We start from the raw sequence: 14,827 nt of genomic DNA, 5'->3' as shown, positions 1-14,827 counted from the left end.
ATATTGAATCAAGAAAAGAAGCAAGCTGCTCTAGATGCTAAAAATCTCAAACAAAAGAAGGAGCAAGTTGCTATCTTGGCCAAGTTACAAGCTGTGAAACCCACACAACAAATTTCTGCACAACCATCTGTAATTGCTGAATCTCAAGATCAAGTAGTGCAAGATGAACCTCCACAGACACAGAAACCAAGGTACAAGCAAAGAATCAAGAGAAAATTGGATTTCAGTGATGAGGAGATGGAAGATTACTTTCCCAAAGAGTCTACTTCTACAACAACTTAAACATCCATGCCCTCTGTGGCACATGAAGAATTCAAGATAGATCCATCCAAGAATTTCCATGGTGAACCTATCATTCCAAAGGATGAGCCAATAGACTGGGATAGTCTACCAATTCCTAAACTCAATCTACCTCATTTCATGAAGCCAAAGAAAATAAAGACCAGAGCAGTCAAGAAAGTGAAGCCCTCAACTCTCAGATCCAAGTCCCTAACCAAAGCTCAAACCAAAGTCAATAAGGGAGATATCATGTACATCTGTGACATCAAGGAATTCTCTGATCTAAACCTCTATCTAGATGAACTGGAAGAAGTTAAAGGGATTGATGCTTACAGGAATCTACCTGAAAGGCTAGTATTCAAGTACAAGGCAGGAAAAGAGATGACATGGCCACTTCACAGGATTCTTCAAGAGAGCCAATCTATACTGATAAAAGTCTATTCATCTTTCAAGAAGAACTTTGGATTCAATATGACAGATAGAAGACTAGTTCTAAAGAATATTGAAGAACTGAGGAGTATTAGAGCCAAAGATGCACTCGTAAAGACTTTAACTATTCCTTACACAGGAAGTAGAGTGCATCTAAGGCCCTACTGGCTGATGGAATTCTTGGATGATAAGGGAGTTAGAAGATTCATCAGAATATAGGACCAGCTGAGCATCTCTAGGAATGAGACTTTACTGGAAATGCAAGAAATACTAGATCTGTCAGAAGCTGATGAACTTGAATTCCACAGACAACTCCAAAATTAGATAGAAGAAAATAACAGGAAGCTTGGAAAGAAATCCAGACCATCAAGGAAATAGATCAATCTACTCAGACTAGAGGAGCACCTTGAAAATGACTGTGAGCAAATCTTTGTACACTTTGTCTTGTAAATTCTTCAGTAAACAATGCAACACTTTTTTGTTTTATCTATTACCTTTTAAATTTGTATTTTTAGGGTGTTTTGTTATCATCAAATTTCTCTTAATTTATGAATACAATTCTAGTAGACATAAATTGGGGGAGATTGTTAGGAATATGTTGTGAACTTGATGATTGCATTAACAAAACACCTTAGTAGATTTAACTTAGTGAAAAATGTAGCACCCGACGGATGATCAATTATAGTCCCGACGGATGATTAAATATAGTCCCGACGGATGACTAATTGATATCCATCGGGTGAGTAGCTTGTGTAACAATAAGTCATGTAGCACATTTCTGAAAACATCTTTGTATAGATTCTATAGTAGCTAATGAGTCATGTAGACAGCTAGCAGATATGCAGAATAGGTTGATTAAATGTAAATATAAGATGTCTTGTAATTCTGCATAAATGAAATGGAGTAAAGTGATAAATGACTACCCGACGGATGATTAACAAAGCTACCCGACGGATGTTCAACAAGGCAACCCGACAGATGACAAGCATGTACCCGACGGATGATCAATTCAAACATCTGTTGACAGTGACAACACAGTCACATGCGTTGGGTGTTTGCAAAAAGAATGTGGCAGCCTGTTTAATAGGAAATGAAGAATAAAGAAGCATTACCATTTCCATACAAGATTAAGAAGATTTTCAAAGATGTTGGAATAGAGTAGTGAAGTAGCATGGAGTTTGACTTGATAAGTTTTGTTTTATTATCCTATCTTATTACCATGTAAACTTGGTGGTATATAAACCAAGTGTAGCTAGTAGAACAAATAACTAAGCAAACACTTTTAGAAGAGAAATAGAAAAAGCTGTAACTGTTAAGAATTTCTCTGTAGTTTGTTTGTTCACTTGTAAAGCAACTTTGAGACAATTTGTTCTTCACGGAGTTCTTAATTCGATATATATATATATATATATATATATATATATATATATATATATATATATATATATATATATATATATATATATCCGGTGGATACTTTCAAATCCACCAGAAAGTTTTAAAGACTTGTGTTTTTATTACTTTGTGTTTTTAATTTATTTAACTTGTGATTTCGTACCTTGCAAATCAAAACACTTATATATATATAGTTTGAGCTAGAACATTTTATAGTTCAAGAAAAAGTTTACTAGAATTACATTCAACCCCCCTTCTGTAATTTTTGCTGCATTGTTAGGGACTAACAAGCCTCCATGAAATCTATGGGAAACGGAATTTATGGAATCCAGATATTTGATGCTTCAACAGATTTGGTGGGAAAGCCTATAGTCATATGTCAAATATTCAAAACTAGAAAGTAACCAGTAAGTGGAGACAATGCAAATTTAAAACTACCTATCCCGTGTAATATAGAAAATTTCCAAGAATGGATTTCTACAAAAATAGCAATTGGTCTTATAACCTTAAAAATCAAGATACAAGACATGTTGAGAGCAAGAAAAGCTAATATTATTGGATCAAGGCGAGGAGGACAAGCTGAAGAAATTATTACTCTATATTATGATAATGAAGCCATGTCCCAAGATACTATCGAGCTTGAAAGACTACATGACAAAGTTATTAATCTACAACACACACATGCAAAAGAAACCATAGAACAATATCACATTTTAACAAGTCCAAGAAAGAGACCAGTGATCAGTGTCAGTACAAATAATACAAATAATATCCCTATTAAGATAAAAGGAGAAAAAGGTACTGATCCATTCAATAGTAAAGATATTACAAGCCCAATGTAGTTTTACTACAAAAGGCCCAACAATAATACCATATTATAGCTCAATGTAGTTTAACTACAAAAGGCCCACCATGTTATTATATTACAAGCCCAAAAATTTCAAAGAAAGAAGAAAAGATGCAAGCTGGAAGAAAGGAAAGCAAAAGACTACAAAAACAAGTTGGAAATGCTGAAATGATAGAAGAAAAAAAGAAAAAGGCAAGTTTGATGACAATGGCCGACAAAGATAAGACATAAAGGAGGTTAGCATGATGGAAGACCACAAGAAAAAAGTACTGAAATAGTATAGTACTGTATCAATAATGAAGATGATTTCTATATAAGGAGCCTCATTGTAACAAAGAGAAACATCTGATATTTGCTATAAAAAATCTTCAGTTTCATAGATCTCTCATGCGTAGCTAAACACTTTTCTTTTCCATAATTTCAGCCAAGCACAATATCATAAAATCAGAAAGGTTACATTATGAAATTATATTTAGTATTAATTAGTTTAGAAAATATTATCTTAAAACAGTATTTTGGAGAAGTCTGTTGAGTACTCCTAGTGCCTAGGCCAATATCCCACATCTGATGCAAGAAAAGGGAGCAAGGAGCCACGGTGAGTTGAGAGTTTCGGTGATCTAAAATTCTGTTACAAGGAAAATATTCTAAATTAAAAATTACTATTTATAATTTTGATAAAGTGATTATTTTTGTGATTATGATATTAGAATTGGTTAGAAATTATGGAAAATTTAAATTAAAAAATGAATTTAATTTTATTTAATAATATGTGCAGTTATAAAATATGTGAAGTTGGTTTGAGACGTAATTGAAATGCGAGATGACTAAATGAGTCTATTTCCTTGATAGAGATGAAGCTAACAAAGCAGGACCGAGCCAGTGATAAGGAAGCTGATATACTTGCGGCCGATCGCGTACGAGGCAAGTTTTTCCCTATTCTAATTTCAGAATAGTGAAGTACTTTAGATTCTTATCTCAATTATACACTGATAATCCTTGTTCACAATCACTGACACATAATTATCATGACTTAGTTCCTATATCATTTCGATTCCTGATTTCCTAATCCGTTGAATCCTCTATTCATATTCCAATATATATATATATATATATCATGATAATTTTGATGTTGGGATACATCAAAGCATACCGATTGTTCCGGTTGCTCTTTATGGACTGGATGGTAACGATTAGGATCAGGTATACACCTAATCCTAAAGACCGGGAGTTAACCGGATCCTTATGTTGGGTCGTAGAGCCTAGGTACCCAAATGGATCTATACATTGAGGTATGGATCTGCACTGTATCCTGGTTGATCAGCAGGATATAGGTGCGAACTTTTATCCAGTTTAGTTTATTGTTACTCACCGATAATGGCCTTTGTTCTTTGTTGCGAGGTTATATCTTTGCAGATATAACCAAGTTACCGGTTTATTTAGTATATTATAAAACTATTAATGTATTGTGGACTTATTGAGCAACTTATGGCTCACCCCTTTTTGTTGTTATTCACCTTATTATTTTTAGTTAAGAAGGAAAATAAAACCTATTAGGATTCGAGTGGTAAAGAAACGAGTCAAGCTGCAGGACCCTCTTATACCAAAGGTGTTGATCCCGATCCAGGAAGAAAGCTTTGAGTTGCCTGAGCAGGTGTTGTGTAGATAGTTATGGGTGTATTTGAATAAAGGAAAATTATAGTTAAAACTTGTTAGACAATGGCTTGTAATAAAGAGAGTTTATGTAAAATATTAAATTGAGTTTGTAATAAAATTAGATAGTGGTTCTTGTTTGCATACTTTAACCTAAAAAGATCCTGGCTAGTGTTAAAGGGGTTAGATATGTATTTGTTTAATTGTTATGCAAGTCAGTACAGGTTTGGTAATTAGTTAGTAATCCCCAGACCTATACCCCGGGTTTGGAGGGCGTTAAATTGGAATTTTTTAATTCTAAGAAAACTATTTAAATGTTAATTCACATTTTTAATATGTGAAATTAGTACAAGACAGAATTAAAAAGAACAGAAGTATATAGAGAACTGAGTTCTCGATAAGTCTAATTGACTTCTCGACAAGCCATTTTGAGACTTCTCGAGTGAGTTCTCGATAAGTCATTTTTCTGACATCTCAAAGGACTTCTCGACAAGCTTTATTATGACTTATCGATATGTCATTATAGATATCTCTATTAGTGATAATTCACAGAGTTCTCTACAAGTATAAACTTTGGACTCATCAACAACTCAGAATTGATATAATTTAACTTAATAAATTATTTTGGCCAAAATACTTTTGATAAAAATCATTCTGATTTTATTTTGATTTATTCAAATAAAAATTGGAAAAACTTAGTCCATTCAGGACAAACTGAGTACTTATTTGACATCTCGATAAGTTATTTTTAAGTTCTCGATAAGATTCAGGAAAATTGTAACGCCCTCCAAACCGGGGTCAGAAGTTTGGGGCCCACAACACACAACATATTAATCCTGTTATAAATATAATAATATATAGGTATGCAATGACCCTTCTTACCATAATCCATGGATCGAAGCAGTTTAAAGTATGTCCACAAGCCACAATCTTATTTATTACACAAACGTACCAAACCCAGTTTATTTATCTTATATTGGAAGTTTCAACTTTATTACAAACTATAAACACCACCAAGCCAAACATCCTCTGCTAGTCTATTCCAATTCAACCTGGATACCTAGCTCGCACACTTGTTTGGGGATCCTCGCTACCACCAGTTTCCTTTTTCACTGGAAAAGAATATAAACAGTTTTGCAAGAGTGAGCTAACTAGCTCAGCAAGTCACAAAGACAATAACTGAAATTAACAATGATCAATTGATATGATATAAGGAATCAAGTTTGCTGATAAATAATGATTAGAATTTGATATTCATTTTCATTTAAAAACCAAGGTTAGGCTGCTGATCAGTCACGCACTAACCCCGAGCAAGGCTCCCACCTTTGCTCTATATACTGAATCCAAGGCACACATTGGCCTATTATGACCACGAATCTGGTCTGACCACGAATCTGGTCCATATTTATAAAACTATCCAATTCTAAAATAATTCAATATGATAACCAATGTAAATCAATAAGTTGAATCATAAACAACATTTATCTGGAAGCATAGGGTGATTCGTAACACCATGAAGGCATAACAGGAAATTCAAAAAGATTGGCTTTTAAGCAAGGAAAGGTTCAGAAAGTAGAAGACCAAGGGTTCAAGGGTTTCAAGAATTGGTCTTCTGATAAACAAGGAATAAGGGTTGGTATATTAAGAAACTCAATATCAGAATCAGTATGTGGTAGATATGTATTTGTGGAGTAGTATCGTATGTGTATGGCTCGAATCTGGGAATTCAACAATCAATTATTTATGAAGAATAAGGCTTATGGCTCAAGATCAATAAGAATCAGGGTTCAAGGTTAAATAGTTCAAAGTGCTTGCAGTATAAAACATGAGTTATTTTGAATAATAGTGACATATTATGATACAGTTTGAAAATATTTGTGATATATTTTAAAAAGGTTCAGAAGTACTTGCAATATAATCAAGAGGAAAAGAAACACTTGCCTTATCGATTCGCTTTCACCTTACTATCACTTATTAATTGACTCCCACTCACTGACTACCTGTTTTCCTTTTCTACGCCTCGCTTCCTCTGTTAAATATCACATGTACTTATCAATACTACGTCTCATCACATTCTATTCATTACTAACTTCTAACTACCCTTCGTTTCATCCAAATCCGACGTACGGATTGAGAGTTATGAATAAAACAGTCAAACAATACACGTACAATCATATTATGCATCAATCAGATCACATATAACACATAGCACGTAAGATATTTAATTAAAATAATTACTCAAAGAGGATTCGGGGTTAAAATGATGTTCCAGGTATTTATTACGAATTTTTGAACATTTTTCGGAATTTAAACGGGACTCCGAATTATTTTATAATTAAATAATAGGGTTCAAACACCCGAATCTGGCCTTAAAATAATTTTATAATAATTATCGGGCCTTGAAAATAATTTAAAATAATATTATAAAGCTCGAAACTATTTTTCGAAATTTTTAAATCCATTTTAAATAATTAAATCCAATTAAATAATCAATTAAAATGAATTAATAACTAATTAAATTAATTAATCAATTAATATTTAAATTAATTGACTAATTATATAATTAATTATCAACTAAAATTAATTAATTAAATAATTAAGATTTATTTTAGAGATAAAAATAATTTTTCAGAATTAAATATAGATTTTTAGAATTTAAAATGAATTTTTAGAAAAAAAATAGAATTTAAAACAATTTTTAAATAAAATCAATCAGAAACAGAAATCAGATTTTTGCAATTGGGTTAATAGGATTAAAACCAGGTCGAAACCCGGGTCGGAAACCGGCCCAACGGGTCACCCAACTGCTCAAGAACTCGCCGGAAAATGCAGAATCGGGCGAGCCTAATTCCGACAATTCCACGAATCGTTTGATTCCGTTCTTTGCATCAATACATTCCTGATCTTCCCAAAGACCCAAGGTCATGTTCCGCTCGTGCTCGCAACCCCAGGGTCAGGTTTTCCGGCAAAAACGCCATTAAAACCGGACGGGGTTCGAGCTTTTCCGGCGAAGCAACACAGGGGTCTGACTTAACAATTAAACACAGGAAACACTACGTTTTGACGCGATCTACAGGCTGATACTAATGAATCGAACCCAGAATCAATAAATTGAGAGTTCCCAATTACAATTGAAATTGTTCTTGAGTATAAACCCTAATTTTCATATCCGAGAATCAAAGCCACTTTTCTACATGATGCAGAGCTCAAAATCTGACATATTATATACCAAATTGACCAGAAAAATATTATCTACACGATTATAACATCAAATCACATCAACAACATCAAGAACAAATTTTCATATTTAAATTCATAATAAATTAGAATTAAAACAATTAGACAAAAGATTACCTGATGTTTCTGGGTTTGATTTGATCATTGATTATGATTCTATATTTTGAGAGCTTCGTTTTGATATATTGTACGCTTGAATCGGAGTTCGGTAACGTCCTCGTTCGTGCGTTTGATTCTCAGTAACATATCGATTTCTAGGGTTTTTCTCTGTATTTACTATATTTTTACTGGTTGTAAATGAATAAAATGAAATAAGAAATATGATATTTATATTTACAGAATATTGGTTCGTTCTGGATCGTTTTGGATAGTTAAATTAGTTATTTAGCCACTAAGTAACTGCAAAAACGATCCGATTTAATACCTGTATTGGATAATTATCCCAACTGGGCTTTTTATAAAACACCTTATACGAAAATAATGTAATATTATCCCGTCTTTTGAGAATACGGGTTTTGTTGATTCACCGAAATGATTATCGTATCATAAATCTTGCGCCGGGCCGCGCACGGGTCAAACCGTAATCCGGATCGAAAAAGTCAAAACATGAAAAATGTCCGAAACGATCATATTAGGTTAGGAAGGAGTTTTCGAAAGAGTTTCGGGTTGTAAAAGCGTAAAAACGGTTGAGGTTGGGCGATTCCCAGCTTTATAAAATAATTTTGTAATTATTCAGAAAATAATTAATAAATTCATAAATCAATATAAAATCATATAATATTCCAAAAATTACCAGAACAATTCCTTAATTATCTATATTTTATTCTGGGCATAATAAAATTAACACACTCACATTTTATCACATATATACATCTAAATATTATTATCAATCAGCTGATAATTCATCAAAATTCACATAATAATTACATAAAAATCATTTATTGATAAAATAATTCCACGCGATATCCCGGATATTACAAAAATGACATATCGATATATATCTATTCTTTCAATATGACTTCTCGATATGCAAATCCAAAATGTCTATTTTAAGTTCTCGATAAGTCATTTACCTTTTACTATAAATACCCAGACATCTCGACATACACCTTTTTACACCTTCGAGATCTCTAAGTGACCTAATTTTTCCAAATCTAAATTGTTTTCTCTCATTTCAAGTTCCTTCTCTCTAATTTTTCTTACCCACTCCAATTCAAACTCTTCAAATGGCATCAAACATAGTTACACCTTTCATCCTAAAGGAGGGCCCCAATTATCTTGCTTTTACATATGTAAATCACGCTCCTGACTGTTTCAAGAGCTTTATGAAGTTTCTTTCTGAAACCTACTTTGCAAGTGCTCTAACAGCAAATCCAGTACTGTACTAGGATATTTTAAGGGATTTATGGAACACAATTGTGATAAGAACAGTGGTGCAAGAGAACCAAGCTATGTCCATGGTGGTTAATTGCTCCATTCAAGGTCAACAGGTGGAGTTTTCTGAGTTTGATGTAAATGTGGCTTTGGTGATTCCTACTGACAAGCTGATGGAAGTCCCAACTCAAGAAGAGCTACCTAAATTTATGGACTTCATCAACTACAGTAAAAGAATCAACTTAGCTAGACAGAACAAGAAGAACTTGAGGAAGGAATGGTAATCCTTGTTTGACTCTATTGTGAGAGCTTTCACTTGTTTGACTCTAGTACAGTAATGGCTCATGTACCCGTGGAAGAACAAACACAGGAACGCCAACAGGGGCTGTAATGTCCGGGATATATTGTGTAATTTTTTTTGTCAATAAATAAATATTTCGTAATTATTATGTGAATTTTTGGTGAATTATCTGTTAATTAGTATTTGTGTTTGGATGTTTAAATGTGGTAAAATTTGAGTCTTTAAATTTTTATATGTCCAAAATAAAGTATGAATAATTTTGATATTTTTCTATTAATTTTTATGTTGTTATATGATTTTATAAAGGATTTATGGATTTAATAAATTATTTCACCGAGTATGTATAAACTATTTTGTATAATCGGGAATCGACCGACTTCAACCATTTTTGCATTTTTGCAACCCAAAAGTCTCGGGAAAACTCCTTTATAACCCAATTTGAATATTTCGAGCATTTTCCATGTTTTGACTTTTTCGATCCGGAGTGTGGTTTTGCCCGTGCGGGTCCCGACGCAAAATTTTCGATACAATATTTGTTCGGTAAATCGATAAAACTCGTATTTTTGAGAAACGAGATATTTTGTTATTGAACTCGGATTTTTGTGTTCTAGTAATCAAAACGAAGGTCTTGGAGAGTACTATCAAGTTTCATAACTTATTTCACTACAGACTCAATAGAGGAAGCGAGGCTTAGAAAAGGGAAAATAGATAGTCGGTGAATAAGAGTCGGTGAACGAGAGCAAGTAAAGTTTTAGCGAAGTGAGATAAGGAAAGTGTTCTGAACCTTCTCATGATATGTTGTAAGTAATTGAATAGTTTTGTTTTATATTGCAAATGTGTTGAAGTACTCAAACCTAAACCTGATTATTCCTGTTGACATTGAGCCATAAGCTTTGTTCCTTGTAAACCATTAAGCGTTGAATTCCCATATACAAACCACAGAAATACGATACTACTCCAAAAATATATATAAACCATATATAGATCACTAAACTGGATTTGCTCAACATACAAACCTTTATACCTTGTACATTATGTTAGGTCACACATACTGTAGAAGGGGATTGAATATAGTGTTTATCACAATCAAATCGAATTAAAGAACTCAAGTAACAGAAAACATACTTTATTCAATATAATAAACTCTGTTACAATATAGAACTGTCCTCTCTCGGTGGTGAACAAATATCACGAGAGCTGCTAGGATTACAATGAATATTATTCTCGATAATGATAACACATATGGTGTAAACCCTATGTCTGTGTTTATATACTACACAGTTACAAGATAATCGCTAATTGATATGGAATATAATTCTGCTTCCTAAAATATACCAATCAGATATCTTTTCTTCCAAGTATTCTATTCTTCATAGAATTCCTTCTTCATGCATATCTCTTCTTGCGCTTGTCTTGATTTTCTTTCATTTCAATCAGCCGCCTTTCTTATCTAAAAGTCTCCTTAAGTCCTGATATTATCTCCTGATAAATATCTCCTGATAACTTAAGTTCTGACCACTTAGGTTCTGACTTCACTATAAGTGCTGATTTCCAGTTAAGTACTGATTTGTCATGTTTAAGTAAGATCTGAAAAACTAAACACAAATCATATTAGACATGACATTATCAAATATATCTAACAATCTCCCCCAACTTGTAAATTAGCATAATATACAAGTTTAACAGATATTTGATGATGTCAAAAACATTAAGTACAAATGCATGAGAATTTGACTAGATAACTATAACTTACAGTCCTTAAAGCTTTACCAACTTTAACTTCTGATAACAACTTCAGTCTGTATACACATCAGAATTAGAGCAGTTTTAGATCTTGACTTGGCTTCAATTACCGATCTCTTTGATATCAGGAGTTGTTCTGAGATAGTTCTTTAACAAACATCTCTCAGCATATTTAAGTTCATCAATCATCCTCCTTTTTGCATTCTTCAATTCAAGTGTATCTTCACCAATTTGAAAGATAGCAGCCCTGAAATCATTTATTCTGGCTTTCCTTATGTCCTGATCCAGTCTGATCAAATATGCCTTGTCAGACTCAAGATTGAATTCTACAGCCTTATAACCCAGAAAGGTAGTTATAATCTTAGCAGAGTTAGGCTTCATCTCAACAATATAACCCTTGTGATCTCTGTACTTGGGACAGTATATGCTGTCAGACTTTACAGAATAAAGCTTCTTCTGTCTCTGAATTTGAGTCTTCAAATAATTTGCAGCACTTTCTGTTAATCTATTCTTCACTTGAAGTAAGAATAGAACATGTTCTAGTTCCTCAAAATACTTCAGTGGTACAACATTCTCCCTTATGTGGTAAACCCTTCCATCTGTCATAAAATATAACAAGATGTGTTCTTTCAAGAAGGTATGGTAAACCATCTGTACAGATTCAAGCTGATTCAATCTTTCAGGAGTTGCTCCAACACCTGGTTCACTTAAGAAAGTTGGATCATCGGTTGTGTTCTGCACTCTTCTTTCATCAGCACTACCTAATCCAGATTTATCTCTTGCTTCCTTTCCTGTAACCACTCTTGCTTCAAAACCACTTGTTGCAGTCTTCAAAGATTGAGTCTGTTTGGCTTTAGTGAATCCTGGTAAGAGTAACCTTGAGGATTTAACATGAGCAATGTCAGAGGTTTCCTTTAACTTATCTTCTGATATCAAGCCAACTTGAGCTATGTCAGAGGTTGCTTGCTTCAGTGTCATATCAGAACTTACTATATCTTGACTCTGAACAACTTGAGCCATGTCAGAGGTTGTTTGAGAAATCTTCTTTGAAATCAGAGTAGGATTAGCATCTTCAACATATATTTCTTCATCCATATGAGGCACATAAACCTTTATAGGTTCACCAACTTTCTCTTTGCCCTTAGACCTTGGATCTAACTCCATTTGTGATTTGGCCTTAGTTGCCTCAGGATGTGTCCTTTCTTTTATCACAATGCATTTAGCCTTAGGAAGTTTCTTTTTAACAACAGAAGCTTCAGATTTGGAGTTGACTTTTTCTAACTTAAGTCTAGCTTTTTCTTCCTTTAGACTCTCAAAGTCCATTCCTGGATTTTCTTTCAGAAATAACTGTCTTGAAATCTCCTCATCAAGTTCCCGATGTTCATCAGAACTTATCCTTTTACCAGTATCAGAAGTTATTCTTCTCCCAGTATCAGAACTTGTTCTTTGACTTGTAGTTCCGGCTTTACTTGATGAAATACCTCTACCTTGACCATGACCTCCACCCATTCCAGAGTTTCCCGGATCATCTTTTCCATCATCCTTTCCCTTCAGTGTCTTGATAGGTTTGCATTTGGACTTAATTACTTTCTCCCCCTTTTTGGCATCAGAAGGTAATAGAAGAGAGACAAGCAATTCCACTGAGGATTGGATCTCATTGAGTTGATTTTGATGAGAAGCTTGATTTTTCAAAATTTTATCAATCTGAGACTGTTGCTTCTCTTGGATTTTCTCAATGTAGGCAATTCTGTCAAAGGTAGGTTGGAAAAACCTTTTCTTTTCAAGTTTTAGATTCATATCTTGCTGGATCAAGTTTTCTTGAATTTTATTCACCTTTTCATGAGTTATTGAGTGTTGACCTTGAAGGTGCCTTGTACTCAATGCAGTAACTCTCAGCTGTGTCTTGAAATCATCAGTTATCAACATTTCATCAGCTTTTGCAAGATGCTCAGCAAGAATCTTTTCAGAAGGAACAAAACTAACTGTGTTCCACTCCTTAGTCCACTCCTTTCCTCTAGGAGTTTCACTCCAAGGTACTTGTTAGGTCACACACACTGTAGAGGGGGTGAATACAGTGTAAAGTACAATCAAATCGAACTTTAATATCTCAAGTAACAGAAAATAAACTTTATTGAAATAATAAACTCTGTTACAGTATGGAACTGTTACCTCTCAGTGATGAACAAATATCACGAGAGCTGCTAGGGTTACAATGAATAATCTTCTCGAATATGATAACACTTATAATGTAAACCCTATGTCTATGTTTATATACTACACAGCTACAAGATAATCGCTAATTGATATGGAATATAATTCTGCTTCCTAAAATATATCAATCAAATATCTTTTCTTCCAAGTATTCTATTCTTCATAGAATTCCTTCTTCATGCATATCTCTTCTTATGTTTATCTCGATCTTCTTTCCTTTAATCAGCTACTGTCCTTATCTGAACATCCTTCAGCACTTAAGTTCTGATATTCATCTTCTGATGATTATCTCCTGATAATATAAGTACTGATATCCTTAAGTCCTGACTTCCATTTAGTACTGATTTATCCTGTTTAAGTAAGATCTGAAAACTAAACATAAATCATATTAACCATGACATTATCAAATATATCTAACAATCTCCCCCAACTTGTAAATTAGCATAATATACAAGTTTAACAGATATTTGATGATATCAAAAACATTAAGTACAAATGCATGAGAATTAGACTAGATAACTACAACTTACAGTCCTTAAAGCTTTACCAATATTTAACTTCTGATAACAGCTTCAGTCTGTACAAATATCAGAATTTAATCAGTTGTAGATCTTGACTTGGCTTCATCTTCTAATCTCTCTGATGTCAGGAGTTGTTCTGAGATAGTTCTTCAATAAACATCTCTCAGCATATCTAAGTTCATCAATCATCCTCCTTTTAGCATCTTTAAGCTCTGCATTATCTTCACCAATTTGAAAGATTGCAGCCCTGAGATCATTAATCTTTGCTTTTCTTATATCCTGATCCAGTCTGATCAAATAAGCTTTATCAGACTCAAGATTGAATTCCACAACCCTGTAACCCAGAAAGGTAGTTATAATCTTAGCAGTATTGGGCTTCATTTCAACTATATCACCCTTGTGATCTCTGTACTTTGGAACATATGTGCTGTCAGACTTAACAGAATAAAGCCTTTTCTGTCTCTGAATCTGATACTTCAAATAGTTTACAGCACTTCCTGTCAATCTGTCATCCACTTGAAGTAAGAATAGTACATGCTCCAATTCTTCAAAATACTTCAATGGAATGGCATTTTGCCTTATATGATAAACCCTACCATCTGTCATGAAGTACAACAATATGTGTTCTTTCAAGTAGGTATGGTAAACCATTTGTACAAATTCCAGTTGATTCAATCTCTCAGGAGTTGCTCCAATACCTGGTTCATTCAAGGAAGTTGGATCATTGGTAGTGTTCTGTATTCTTCTTTCATCAGCACTTCCCAATCCAGTTTTATCTATTGCTTCCTTTCCAGTAACTACTCTTGCTTCAAAACCACTTGCAGCAGTCTTCAAAGGTTG

This window comes from Apium graveolens, chromosome 5 (genome assembly GCF_009905375.1).
Source record: "Apium graveolens cultivar Ventura chromosome 5, ASM990537v1, whole genome shotgun sequence".
NCBI classification, from domain to species: Eukaryota; Viridiplantae; Streptophyta; class Magnoliopsida; order Apiales; family Apiaceae; genus Apium; species Apium graveolens.
Note: the sequence above shows the minus strand (reverse complement) of the source record.